This window comes from Notothenia rossii, assembly GCF_949606895.1.
Source record: "Notothenia rossii genome assembly, chromosome: 2".
Lineage (NCBI taxonomy): Eukaryota > Metazoa > Chordata > Actinopteri > Perciformes > Nototheniidae > Notothenia > Notothenia rossii.
The window spans coordinates 89246506-89259229 of record NC_136904.1 but is presented as its reverse complement, the minus strand read 5'-3'; the positions used below and the strand labels follow the sequence as shown (position 1 = coordinate 89259229).

Below are 12724 nucleotides of genomic sequence, written 5' to 3'. Positions count from 1 at the left end.
ATTATTAATGTAATAGGATGTAGTTTATGTGGATAAATGTTTATGTGGCGTTAAAGGTGAGATATTATGTGTTTACAGTTCATTTATTGCTCCGCTACTCGGCTACCGGAAGTAGCATGTCTGTAGCGTGTCACAATAAGAGCATCGGCTGCCGCTTTCCGCCAACCGGAAGTGGAACGTTATTAATTATCGGTAGCTTAAAGAGCCTGTGACAGCCTCCCAACAACTGTTGTGCAATGAAATATTGGGCTACTAGTCATCTCGAACCGTCAGTTTAAAAAAGAAGGTGCGATACTGTTCCGATAAATATCAATAATTTCGAACATCGCGGGGAAATTCCTTCGACTCATTTTGAAGTTTTGGGGGAAGCCGGAAGTGACGTCTATGCGGGAATGCTTCACAGTGCGGCGAGAAAGCCAAACACGGCTTGCTGAGCTTGCTGCTGTGTGCCCCATCGTGCGTTTACATGCAGATGCTGGGATCCTGAACGGTGCAGCTGGAGCGCTGTGCCCGCAATGACGTCACACCTAATTTGGAGGGACTTGAAGAATCCCGAGAAAATCCAGAAAATGGTCAACATTGATGGGCAGATTAATGGTTATCAAAGTACAAATATCCAAAATCAGTTCAGTAACGGTTTTCAAGGGGACAATATTTACTGAAATTGATGGGTTTGGATGATGGGGGAAACTCGTGTCACAGGCTCTTTAACTTTGAATCTCTATGTGTGCCTGGTAAAGAGTGTTTGACATGTTAATGTGTTTATGATAAGAGAAGGGAGACATGTTGTATTATAGCTTGTCTAGATTATTATTTCTATAGGGTTTGGCATTATTGTGTACTGTATATTATTTATGTATGCATAAGTTATCTTATATTGATTGTATTTTGTTTATTTCCCTTGTAGGAAAAACCACACAGACAAATATCTGTATGTCTGCCTAAATACGTAAAGAAGTCAAGCCTCATCTTAGCTCCTCATTTCCTCTATTCTGGACCTTTGGCCTTAAGTGGTGTTCTGGCCGACACACCTGGGTGAACCTAGTGATAGACACAAAACTAGTGCCAACACTGAGTTATCTCTAATTCTCCACTACACAGTTTATTCAGATTATTCCTGATTTGAATCAAAGCTTGTCTTTGGGCTCGTTCTTGTACATCCGCATTAAGTGCATAAGCGGCGCATATACGCCAAAACAGTAAATGTGTAAGACCTGGAGAAACCGACCAATCAGAGCAGTCTGAGCTTTTTTTGTTTTAAAGAGACGGGCACTAAAATAGAGTCTCTTTCTCGCATAAATCGCATAAAAGTATGAACCTGAAAATAAGCTAAATATAAACACCGTAAAACCATTTTTTATAGTTAAGCATGAAATACACATTAGGCCTGTTTATAAGAAACCTACATTATTTTCTGTCTTTTCATTTTGTATACTCAGCTGACTGGATTTTTCAAAGTGATGACCGACCGAGCCCACCAGGGGAGAAATGTTTCTTCTAGTTTGTTTTCCTACAATTCCTTGTTTCTTTGACCACGTCACGGGACTTATGAGAGGAATGTCCTTTAGACCAACCTCAGCTTTCTAAACTGCATCCCTGACCTCCAAAGGGTTTCCCGCCTGGTCATAGAAAAATGTATCGTAGATCCAACCAGTGAAATCCTTTACTTTCTTTGAAATGTGAGAAAAATGTAGATACTAAAAGGCATTAGGATTTTTTTACTGTTCTGCCGTTTGTGCATGAATCCATTTTGTTTATTTTACAGAGAAAATAACTAAGTGGAGACAAAGGGAACTGGAGTACAGTTACCTCATCTGGTTAGTCCATTAACACAATGTGTTTGCCTCCGTGTGTGTGTGTGTGTGTGTGTGTGTGTGTGTGTGTGTGTGTGTGTGGGGAAGACACCCACGCACACAGGCTGAGTCATTGCATTCAGCTGCGAGTCGCCTGTTTCAACAACAAAACCGCCAAAAAGACATTTATTTTGTATCAGAACACACACACAAAAATCCAGATCAGCTTTAATATGAAACATAACAGGATACAAGATGCAGCTTTTAACACACACACACACACACACACACACACACACACACACACACACACACACACACACACACACACACACACACACACACACACACACACACACACACACACACACACACACACACACACACACACACACACACACAGAAGAATGTGTGTTTTAAGTAATGCTGTGACCTTAAAATGTCCTCAAATGTATTTAAACATTGATTACCAATGTGTTAATTACATTATATTGTGCAAATAAACCCTAACTACTTCCACTGAATGATGTTTTAGTTGATCCTAATATAATTTGTACAACCTCTTATTGGCTTTCAGTTTTTCTCGATTGGATTTTGACCTTATTAAAAAACACACACCCCACACACACACACACCATCTCCAGTTTCCTGCTCCATCCTGATGCTCTTTAATGTGTGAGTGTCTCTGCAGGTTCAGCACTGACACAGCAAAACACACTGCACTATAAACTACTACAGAGTGCTGCATTACACTCCACTACAGCAGAATACACTCTTATAGAATACAGAATACGCTATTAAGTTTACATTTGGATTCTCATTTAAAATCAAATAAAAGGTATTGGACATGTGAAAAATGATACATTTGACTTACAGTGATGGTATGTTCGCGTTAACATGATGTCTTTATACGGAAAATAAATGTTACACCTCAAATGTCTGAGCTTTCTTAAATGCACCAAGAACTCTTGTGCTAATTGTCTCCTCCACATCTTGTTGTTAATCCTTAGATTAGAATTCCTTAATATCCCGCTCGGATCAGAAGTCTTTCATTTCTCCAGAGATGGAGTCCTTCAGCTCCACATTGACTTGTTTTATTTCACAGGAGTCTGCGATGCTTGCTCTTTGTTTTCTGCTTCTTGTGGAGTCTTTGCTCTCGTAGTCAACCCTCTGCTGGTTTACTTAACGGTTTTCTGTCTTTGTTTGTGAAATATAACATATTTGCCAAATATTTGTTGTTTTAAGAGGACAACGTTTCCCACTTCCACCACCAATGATCACATTAGTGGAACCCATGCTATTAAGTATGCTAGTTGCTGGTGTTTTTAATCCAATGTAATGTAATGGACATCTGCACTTTGATACATTTGACCTTTTATGTCCTTCAGAGACATGTGTCTATAGGGGCAAAATAATACGTCTCGAATATCTGAGCTTTCTTGAATGCACCATGGACAAATTGTGTCAAAACATTCCTTATTCAACACGTTAGGATAGAATAACATTCACATCAAAATAAAGCATACTAAATAAGAAACGGGTGCTAAAACTGAGTGGTTCAGACACTGAGAAAAATATGTGTTTTTAACATTAACGTAAACATATTCTAGTAGAAAAAGTATGAAACTTTCAATAAGCATTATATAATTCCTTTAACTAAAAGCCTGGATTGTCCCTCTGCTTTTTGTTTCTTCACACTCCGTCTTCCTGTCTGTCTCTCTGACTGTCTGTCTGACCCCTGGGACCAGAAGGAATTTCCTGAATCCTGAGAAAAGCAGGGATGACTTTTCCATACGCTTGGCGTGAGACAGAGGCAGAAATGAAGAAAACAATGTCAGATGGTGACCTGATGTGACCTCTCATAGCCACCACTGAGGATATTGTAAACTGCACCACAGCAGCTGATACAGATGTAAGCAGAACATTAAGAGTGATGTTAACAAGAGGAATGCAGAGCTGCCAGAAGAAGCACACCAAACACCCCGCAGGCCTGTTAATGCAGATGTTCGATTCCCACAACACTCTCTCTGAAACTTATTCAAGCTAGAAACTGTACGAACTATGGATCAGAGTTATCCAAAGTTATTAAACCCATATTACTTCAACCACATACTGTATATCTCAGATGCAAAGTAGATATATTGCTTTGTGGGTGGTAACCAAGAGTCACATTCATAATGAAATACCTTACTTTAGTAAAGCTATGCAAGATTTATCAGTAAAATGTACTGAAGTCAGGGTTTCACTAATGTTTCCGGCTTCATATTACTGCTGCATTGTATTGCTGTAGATCTGTGTAACTCCTTTATAAACTGTTGGTTAGTTTAATCTGCAGCAGTGCATCATAGTCTATAAGATCATTTGTTTGAAGCTTGAGCAAGAACCCCATATCTTTAAAAAGTCACGTTTTTTTATTTTGTTTTAGTAGAAAACAGCTTGTTCTCAGCTTTGTGACGATGCATTTTTTCAGCTGATCCAAGAGGCTTTTCAAAGACTTTAAAAAGCTTAAGAAGAAGAATTGTCTCAACACACTAAGAAACACGTTATCCTTCAGTTTATCGGAAAAGTCCAAAACCTTTTTCTTTTTTTTCAATTGACGGCAAATGTAAATGAAAGGGTCCCTATTATTCTCATGTTCAGGTTCATATCAGTATTTAGTGTCTCTACTGGGACATCATGACCCATGCTTTAATGTTCAAAAAGCTCTTTATGGTTCTCATACTGCCTGTGCTGCTGCACCTCTTTTCACCCTCTGTCTGAAACCAGAGCCCAGTCCGCTCTGATTGGTTAGCTGGCCGGCTCTGTTGGGATTGGTCAACCGCTAAGAGATGTCCCGCCCCTTAGCCCATCAAGTACAATGTGTTTGAACACTAGCCAATAGAAGTGCAAGGTTTACATAATGACATCACTAAGTTCAGGAAGTAAGCAATGGAGTGTGTGGGGGAGAAACTCCCTCTGGAGGGAACACAGGGATTTGAGCCTTTGCAGACCATTTACATGCACACAAAATAATATAACCTACTACAGGAAAAGGAGAACCCCAAAAAGAATAATAGGGCCTCTTTAAAAAATACAAAAGTAGCCTTTGAGATGTAGAGAAGACACAAATAGGTTGCAAAAAAAAGGGAAATACTCAAGTACAAAGTTGAAGTATTTTACTTTGGTATGTGATTCTACTGTACTTAGTTACATTCCCCCATTGGTTGTCACTGGTGCTATTGGAGAGTCCATGGATTAAAATCAACCTCGTGCTTAATCATTTCATGGCAATGTTAGCATTACACTTTGATGATATGAACAGTGTTGAAGTGTTCTTTACTTGGTTGTGTTGTCGGAATGACCTGATAGAGACATCTGGTGTTTTCATGCTGGAAACATAAACGTTACGCTAACAAATATCATATTAATGAACTCTTCATGTTTGAATCCTTTGCCACATGCACAATGAGAGGGAGAAGGGGGAGCTGCTTACGGCTGCAAAATATTAAAGCAAAAACAAAGATGGTGAAAACTGCTTTCGGGAAACCTCTTAAAAAACATTTTATATCTCTGAGAAGTTGAATCGTCTGTGACATTCCAACGGTTTGATTGACGTTAATGGGTTGGAGTCCTATATCATTTCCTGTTTGTTCAAAACAGCACACTGATGTGAACTTGTGGAATGTCCTGGAAGAAGATATTTACACAAAGTACAAATATCAGAGTTTGAAAATACAAATCTCTTTTTTTTTTTGAGGTATTCAAACGAGAAAGGAGATTTTAGAAATGGGGATAATGTTGTTATCTGGTCTTTTGCTGTCTTTCACACTCTTGATTTGTGTAGCATTGATGATAATAATGAGGGAGCAAAGATTAGTATTAGTTCATATGATCAGTATAGATTAGGTGTAGATAAGATGTTGCTTCCTAATGTACGTATGACATGTAGTATGCATAATCCAATAGATAATATACAGTAGAATTAAAAAGTACTTCATCAAAATACACTGTAGAGACAATTTAAAGATGAAGAAGATAGATATTGGAACATTATCGGTATGGGAATATAAAGGCTTCAAAATGAGGTTTCTGTATCGACCAGGTATTAAATTAAACAATGTTTTACATGTCAGCATCCGCCACTGTGCCATCACGATCACAGTAGGTATGTAAGCTCTAATATAAAAGAGACTTGATGCTAACAGCTGCTGATGATAACCTCCTTCTCAAATGGCATCAATGGGACAAAAGAACAACAACTATGGAAACTCAATCAAGATGAAATCAAAGACAGCCACACAGCTGAACTGAGAACGGCATCGTTGGGTGCAGAGACAGCATGAGATGAGCTCTAACCGACAGTGAAGGACAGCGAATCAGAAACATGGAGTCCGCGGTCTGTGATGTGAAGCTCAAAGAGCAGCCTTTAGTTGAAGTAGGGCAGTAGGGATTTGTATACTCCAGTTAACCCTCAGCAGTACAGGGAGACGCTGCATCCTGCTCCACTCCGCTGCACGAGAGATTGGACGTCTCAATTCTGTCCGAATGATTAAACTGCATCTCTGATGAGCCTGGTTACTGATGAAGAATCCCCAGCACCAGCAAATAGGGATGCATTTTATGGGTGCACCACATTTCCTAATATCACAAATACTGCAATTATATGATTTCAATTCCAAGGCCTTTCATCAATTTGAGACGTTATTGCCTGTTCATGCAACACAATCCGTTACCCTTACATTAATGGACAAAAAGGCAACTAAAAGGTGATTAAAAAAATGCATCACTGGGCTTGAAAGGAAACGGTGGTGCAGACATGCTATGGGAATTTCACAATAAAGGTGTATCTTAAGGGCAGCATCCTCATTCATTGCAATGAGACTCAGAGAGATAGAAGAGTCGGTCCTGGCTCAACTTTTTGCCAAAAGGCAGGCCAACACCACAGCCAACACAAATAGATTAGCCAATCAATCTTTAAACAGGACTTCCTGGCACACTTGAGCCGTCAGTGGATACAAAATATCTGCTTACTCATCTTATACTCAGGATCTACGACTGAACTGCTGTACTACATGCCACAGAAATATAAATCCACTTTGAGGGTTGGATCATTAATCCTTGCATCTATAGTTTATAGGAACACATTTTCAAACATGGCCCTGTGCATGAGAAAATATTGTGACAATGCAATCTGTATCATTCCTACGTAAGAAAATGTAGGAATATGTTTTGACAAAAGCTGCATGGCAATAAATAGAGCAACCATCAAGCCATAGCCATAAAACCACTGAACCCACCAAGCCAACATCTAACCACCACAACCAGCTTTCGAGTTGAACTTTGCACTGAAACATATCTATTTTCAAGACGTTTACTTATATAAAATAGTGATTCAATTAACACTAATGTGAAGTGTGGCATCGGTTGAACACAATATTACTACCTATAATTTGGAATTTCATATTTTGAAGTAGACCGCCAGTGTACCAGCAGAAGGTCATGGCTTCTTAAGGTTCACAATACATTATATTGCATTTAGCTGACGCCTTTCTCCAAAGCGACATACAATAAGTGCAATAAACCATAAAGATTCCCACTAAGGTTTACTTGGAAGTCAGACAGTGAGGCAGTAAAGCACTAGGCAGTGTCTGGAATAATTGTGGCCAAACTAAAGGGTATTTGCCCCATTAAACACAAATAAGGTGGCAAAAATGTGTAACTGTGTATGTAAATGGATCCAAATTTCAAATGTAGAGCCAAAACTGTACAGTGATTATTGATCTATTTCCCTACCCAGGGAGGGACAAGATGGTGAGACAGGCTGACCTGCAGGCAGACAGACAGATGGCAGGCCTGCATGTCTGATTATGCTGCATTTTTAAATGTCTTTAAAATGGGACTTGGGGCAAAACCCTGAGTATGCTTCTTACTAGAGCAGACGAAACACCACAGTGATGCAGCCACATCTAATACATAGATTTAAATACACTGTGCCGTTTTTTAAAGTGAACAACAATACAGCTTTATTCATATAGCACTTTCCATACAGCAGGTGCAGCCCAAAGTGCTTTAACAAAATGGCCCACATTACAAATTAAAACAGAGAACAAGAAATCCACCTCGGATCAAAATAAAATAAATAATGATCCCTCTCGGAAAAATAAAGGAATACATAAGACAAAATTAATTGGTACGATAAAAAATAATAATATATACAGCATAAAATAAATTTTAAAACATAATGAGTAGTGAGGCAGCTGCAGGGTAGTACGCCCCTGGGCTGTGTAATGTGTGTAATGTAATGTAATGCTATATGAATGCCACGCCTTGCTGCTGGTGTCAGCTCTGCACGCCTGGCCTCGGATCTGCAGCACTAAAGCCCGGCTGAGAGGCGCTGTCAACCGGCTGAGAGAGGCTGCTGCTCCCGGACAACCTGCGCATCAGGCTGGGAGTCGGAGCTCTGCAGGCCCAGCGGCGATGCATGCAGCACCGTCAAAATCACAGATGCACAGCGAATAACGGCGAATAAATCGACCCCATGTGTGCATATGCAGCCCCGACTACGATGCATTTATCCAGCTGATGTGAATAAAATCAATTTCTCTGTGCAGCTTTTTCGCAATCACCCCCCACCACCACCACCCTTCTCCTTTCTCTGCATACACATGCAACGGGATTAATTGGCTTTTATGGAAGCGGATGTTAATTTAAAGGATCCACTCACACAATAAAGAGGTCGAAATTGTCGCGGATTTAAATAACAGGGGGGTATTATTCATCATGTAAAATGAAAAAAAAAACAGCGAGGAAAACGAGAAATGTGGTGGGATAGAGATGCGTTTATGTGAAGGGGAATTGGGCTACTTACTGTGCGGATCCAGGGAGATTTATGGGCGAAAAACCGCAGCCACCGGCGGGGAGAGAGGCGAGCAAAGTCCGGGAGGAAACGGTGAGACGGTCACGGCTCCGTGGGGATTTCTGCCGGTTTAGTCCCGGTTTTCACCGACTCCCCTTTCCCAGATATCCCAGATTTCCCTGATTTCCCCTGCTGCTGCCACAGTGAATCCCAATACCGCTAACACGAGTGACAAGTCAGAGGTAGGCTATACAGAACTTCCGGGCAGGACCTTCAGAATAAAACAATTTGCTGCTTCATGAAAACCATAGATATGTTATTTATTATAATATACAATCTGTTCTTACTTCTTTATAATAACATTCACCATAACAAATACAATAATAGGCAATACATAAATATTCATAAACATGCCATGGTTTCAGATTGTATTGATATTAGAAAAAACCTTATTCATTTTGTCGTATTGTCATACTGATATTCTGTACAAACTGTGAAGTCCACTGAGACAAATGTAACATTTGTGATATTGGGCTATATAAATAAACATTGATTGATTGATTGAAATGTTGCTACAGAAGTTTATATATGTATTTCTCAACCCGTCTGATTCATCTGGTGACCCCTTCAATAATGCCAACCCCTATATTGATATTTTGTTTTGAAGCTGGAATGACCTCACTTCTGGTGTTCTACAATATGGCTTGATCCATCTTTAGCTCTACACCGGATCCCAAAAAACTCAGCGGGAGCGAGCATCCATGCCCTGCACGTTCCCGATGCCTTGTTTCCTTTCCTGCCCAACCCAGAATCAGCCTCAACCAATCAGCACTGATGAGGTCATCCTATCCCGTTTTTATACATCATTATTATACATATATGCTGATTGTATCTTATTGATAAATATTAACTTAATATAAAACAAATATTATTTATTATTATTATTATTATTAATATTATTATTATTAATATTATTATTATTCTTGTTATTAGGGTCTGAGAGCAGAGGTCGGCGAAGACCCTATTGTAATCGCTCGCTTAACAGCTCCATGTGTGCTAACAGCCCTGAAGACAACTTCATGTCAGTTGTGAGATTTCGTCAAAAGATGAAATACGGTTTGGTCATAATTCCAGTGATTATGCTCCAAACGGCCCAACACCTCAAAAGCTTGGTAACGATGCAGCCCCTCAAGGCATCTTAGCCTATTATGGGGTGTCATCATTATGCTGTTGATGTTGCCATGGAGACAGATCACTCGCCATCAAACAAAATGTTTATTTTACTGCTGTACTGTAACTACAGACATTGTCCGATCGGCCCTAAACTTCCCCAAGTTTGCCAACGGCCGAGTCATCGAGATACCTATGTGACGCATCGACGTAAGGTCAACAGCGAATCTTCGCGGATTGCCGAAGACCCGCTCATTGCTGCTCGGAGCTTTAATTAGGGTCTGAGACCAGAGGTCGGTGAAGACCCAAGTGAAACGGGAAAACAGGGAAAACGACCGGCAAATGCACAGAATAAAGTTCCGAAATCATGACGGCAGATAGCCCGCGTGAAGCCCACGTCACTGTAGTCGTTACATTATTGATATCGATAGGATTATTAGGGTCTGAAACCAAAGGTCGGCGAATAACTAATATAATCACTCGCAAAGCAACAACCCTGCAAAACATACATAAAACTGGTAAAACGACAGGCAAAAGCACAGAAAAAGGGGCCCAAAGCATGACGGCATGATAGCTCGCACAACGCATGTGTCACTACATCTCGCATAATTGATATCCATAGGATTATTATTATTAGGCCTATTATAGTTTTTATTGTTGCTTTTTGAATGCATTTTTGACTCCCTGAACGTATGAAAACTCACCAAATTGTGCACATGCATCAGGACCGGTGAAAATGGACGTGTGAAATGGGTTCCGGAACTTCGCGTTAAATAAATGCGCAAGTCACCACCGTTTTTAACGTTAACTCCCTCCACTTCCCAACGAAATCTGGTACTGATATCTAAAGTGCGGAGACTAACCAAAAAGCCTCTTGGAGGTGTATTAAAAAAAAAAAGTACAGGAAGTCGGCGATTTTGAAATTGTTGTTGGAAAAACATGATTTATCGCGTTTTTCAAGATACCTCACTTTAAAGATCTCCTCCAAGGGATTTTATCCGATCGACTCCACATTTTTAAGTAGCATCTCGAGACCTGGGAGATGAAAAGTTAGCAGAAAAACGTAACTTTTCACCGCACTGTGTAGCCTTGATGTGGCGCCCATTTTCACGTTCGACGATCCCTCGCCATTGAACACGATGATGTCATTACTCCAACTGACATGCTCCGAACGCCGCCAAATGTCACATGATATCACCGGTCCAAGCCTCAACAGCTCTACGCCTAATCTGAGGTCTCATCATATGCCGTTTCCACGGAAACGCATTTCTCGCCATAAAACACAATATTGTCTTAATTTAAAGGAAAATAAGCTTTGATTCTTGTTAGAATTGTTGATATTATTATTATCAAGACTTAAATATATTGTTTTTTAGAATGATCTGTTTCTCTATCTCTCCGTCACACACACACACACACACACACACACACACACACACACACACACACACACACACACACACACACACACACACACACACACACACACACACACACACACACACACACACACACACACACACACACACACACACACACACACACACACACACACACACACACACACACACACACACCATGTATACATCACTTCAGGGGACATTACATTGACTTACATGCATTTCCTGGAGACTTATCCTAACCTTAACCATAACCAACACATACCTTACCCTAACCCTAATCCTAAACCTAACCAAGTCTTCACCCTAAAATGAATGATTGCCCTTATGGGGACCTCCAATTTGTCCCCATAAGGGAAGCGAGTCCCCACACGTGACTGTGTAAACAGATTTAGGTCCCCACAAGTATAGTAATGCTAGGCCACACACACACACACACACACACACACACACACACACACACACACACACACACACACACACACACACACACACACACACACACACACACACACACACACACACACACACACACACACACACACACACACACACACACACACACACACACACACACACACACAGTTCTTTTTTAAACTAAAGTGTGACCTCTGGTGGTCTGAGACTGCGTTTGTAGACAGCAGTGGAATACAAATAGCATTTAATATAGTTTACAGTTTTTTTCGATTGCTAACACACATTTCTTTTTGAATTGCTCAGTTTCTCAGAACACTAAACACAATTCACAAAACCACACACCCAAAGTGCAAAACACCTCATTTCTCCTGCTAAATGAAGAGCTGCACTCAAAACTACATAAACACTTACACCAAATATAACACACTTCATTCATAATACTGGATGGTTTGACCACCCAACTACACACTGCTGAGCATAATCTAAAGCACTTTCATCTGTTATGGGCTATGCTCTGTACATACAGGGTTCTGCAGAGAAAGATTGCTTGAGTTTACAGAAATACAGTAAAGGAAGCATTGTGCAACATGCATCTCAGCACATAGTTACTCTGCTTCGGATCTCTCTAAGTGTGATGGCATTGTTTGCCAAAACCAAGTTTGTAACTGCTGCTTCCTGTGCCTCATTGAACATCCTCAGCCTTCCACCTGCACCTCTTTTTTTCTCAGTCCTTCAGATAAACAACAAAGACATAGTGGTTGGTCAGTGTCTGTGTTGCATAAAAGTAAGTTTACCACAGTCAATTGTGCAGGATGTTTGTAGTTATAGTATGCAACATGCCAACAATTCAATTACAGTAATGAAGTAAATACGTTTCACACAACAGAGATAAGCACTGATATATCATGAATTATGCAGAGCTACAAACTGGTAACTATAACCTGTTATCAAGTCTAGTGTCCGGATTACAGAGGCAACACTACATCGGCTTAGATTAGGCTGAACCCTCTGTCCAGCCTCTCTCATCATCAAACCATGGTTGATAACATTTCATTTCATTAGAGAGTATTCTTCTTTGTCCACGTCCTCTCCCTCAACCTCTACCTCTC

At 40.3% G+C, this 12724-nt stretch overlaps 1 protein-coding gene across 3 annotated transcripts in view; it reads right to left on the bottom strand.

The window, feature by feature from the left end:
• raph1a (Ras association (RalGDS/AF-6) and pleckstrin homology domains 1a) overlaps positions 1–8862 on the bottom strand; it is a 74255-nt gene extending 65393 nt beyond the window's left edge. For all 3 annotated transcript variants that reach the window (XM_079661687.1, XM_079661689.1, XM_079661688.1), the window contains exon 1: positions 8641–8862. The gene's annotated coding sequence lies outside the window, so the exon portion shown is untranslated. The remainder of the gene's footprint in view (positions 1–8640) is intronic.
• Between the last annotated feature and the right edge of the window lie 3862 nt (positions 8863–12724).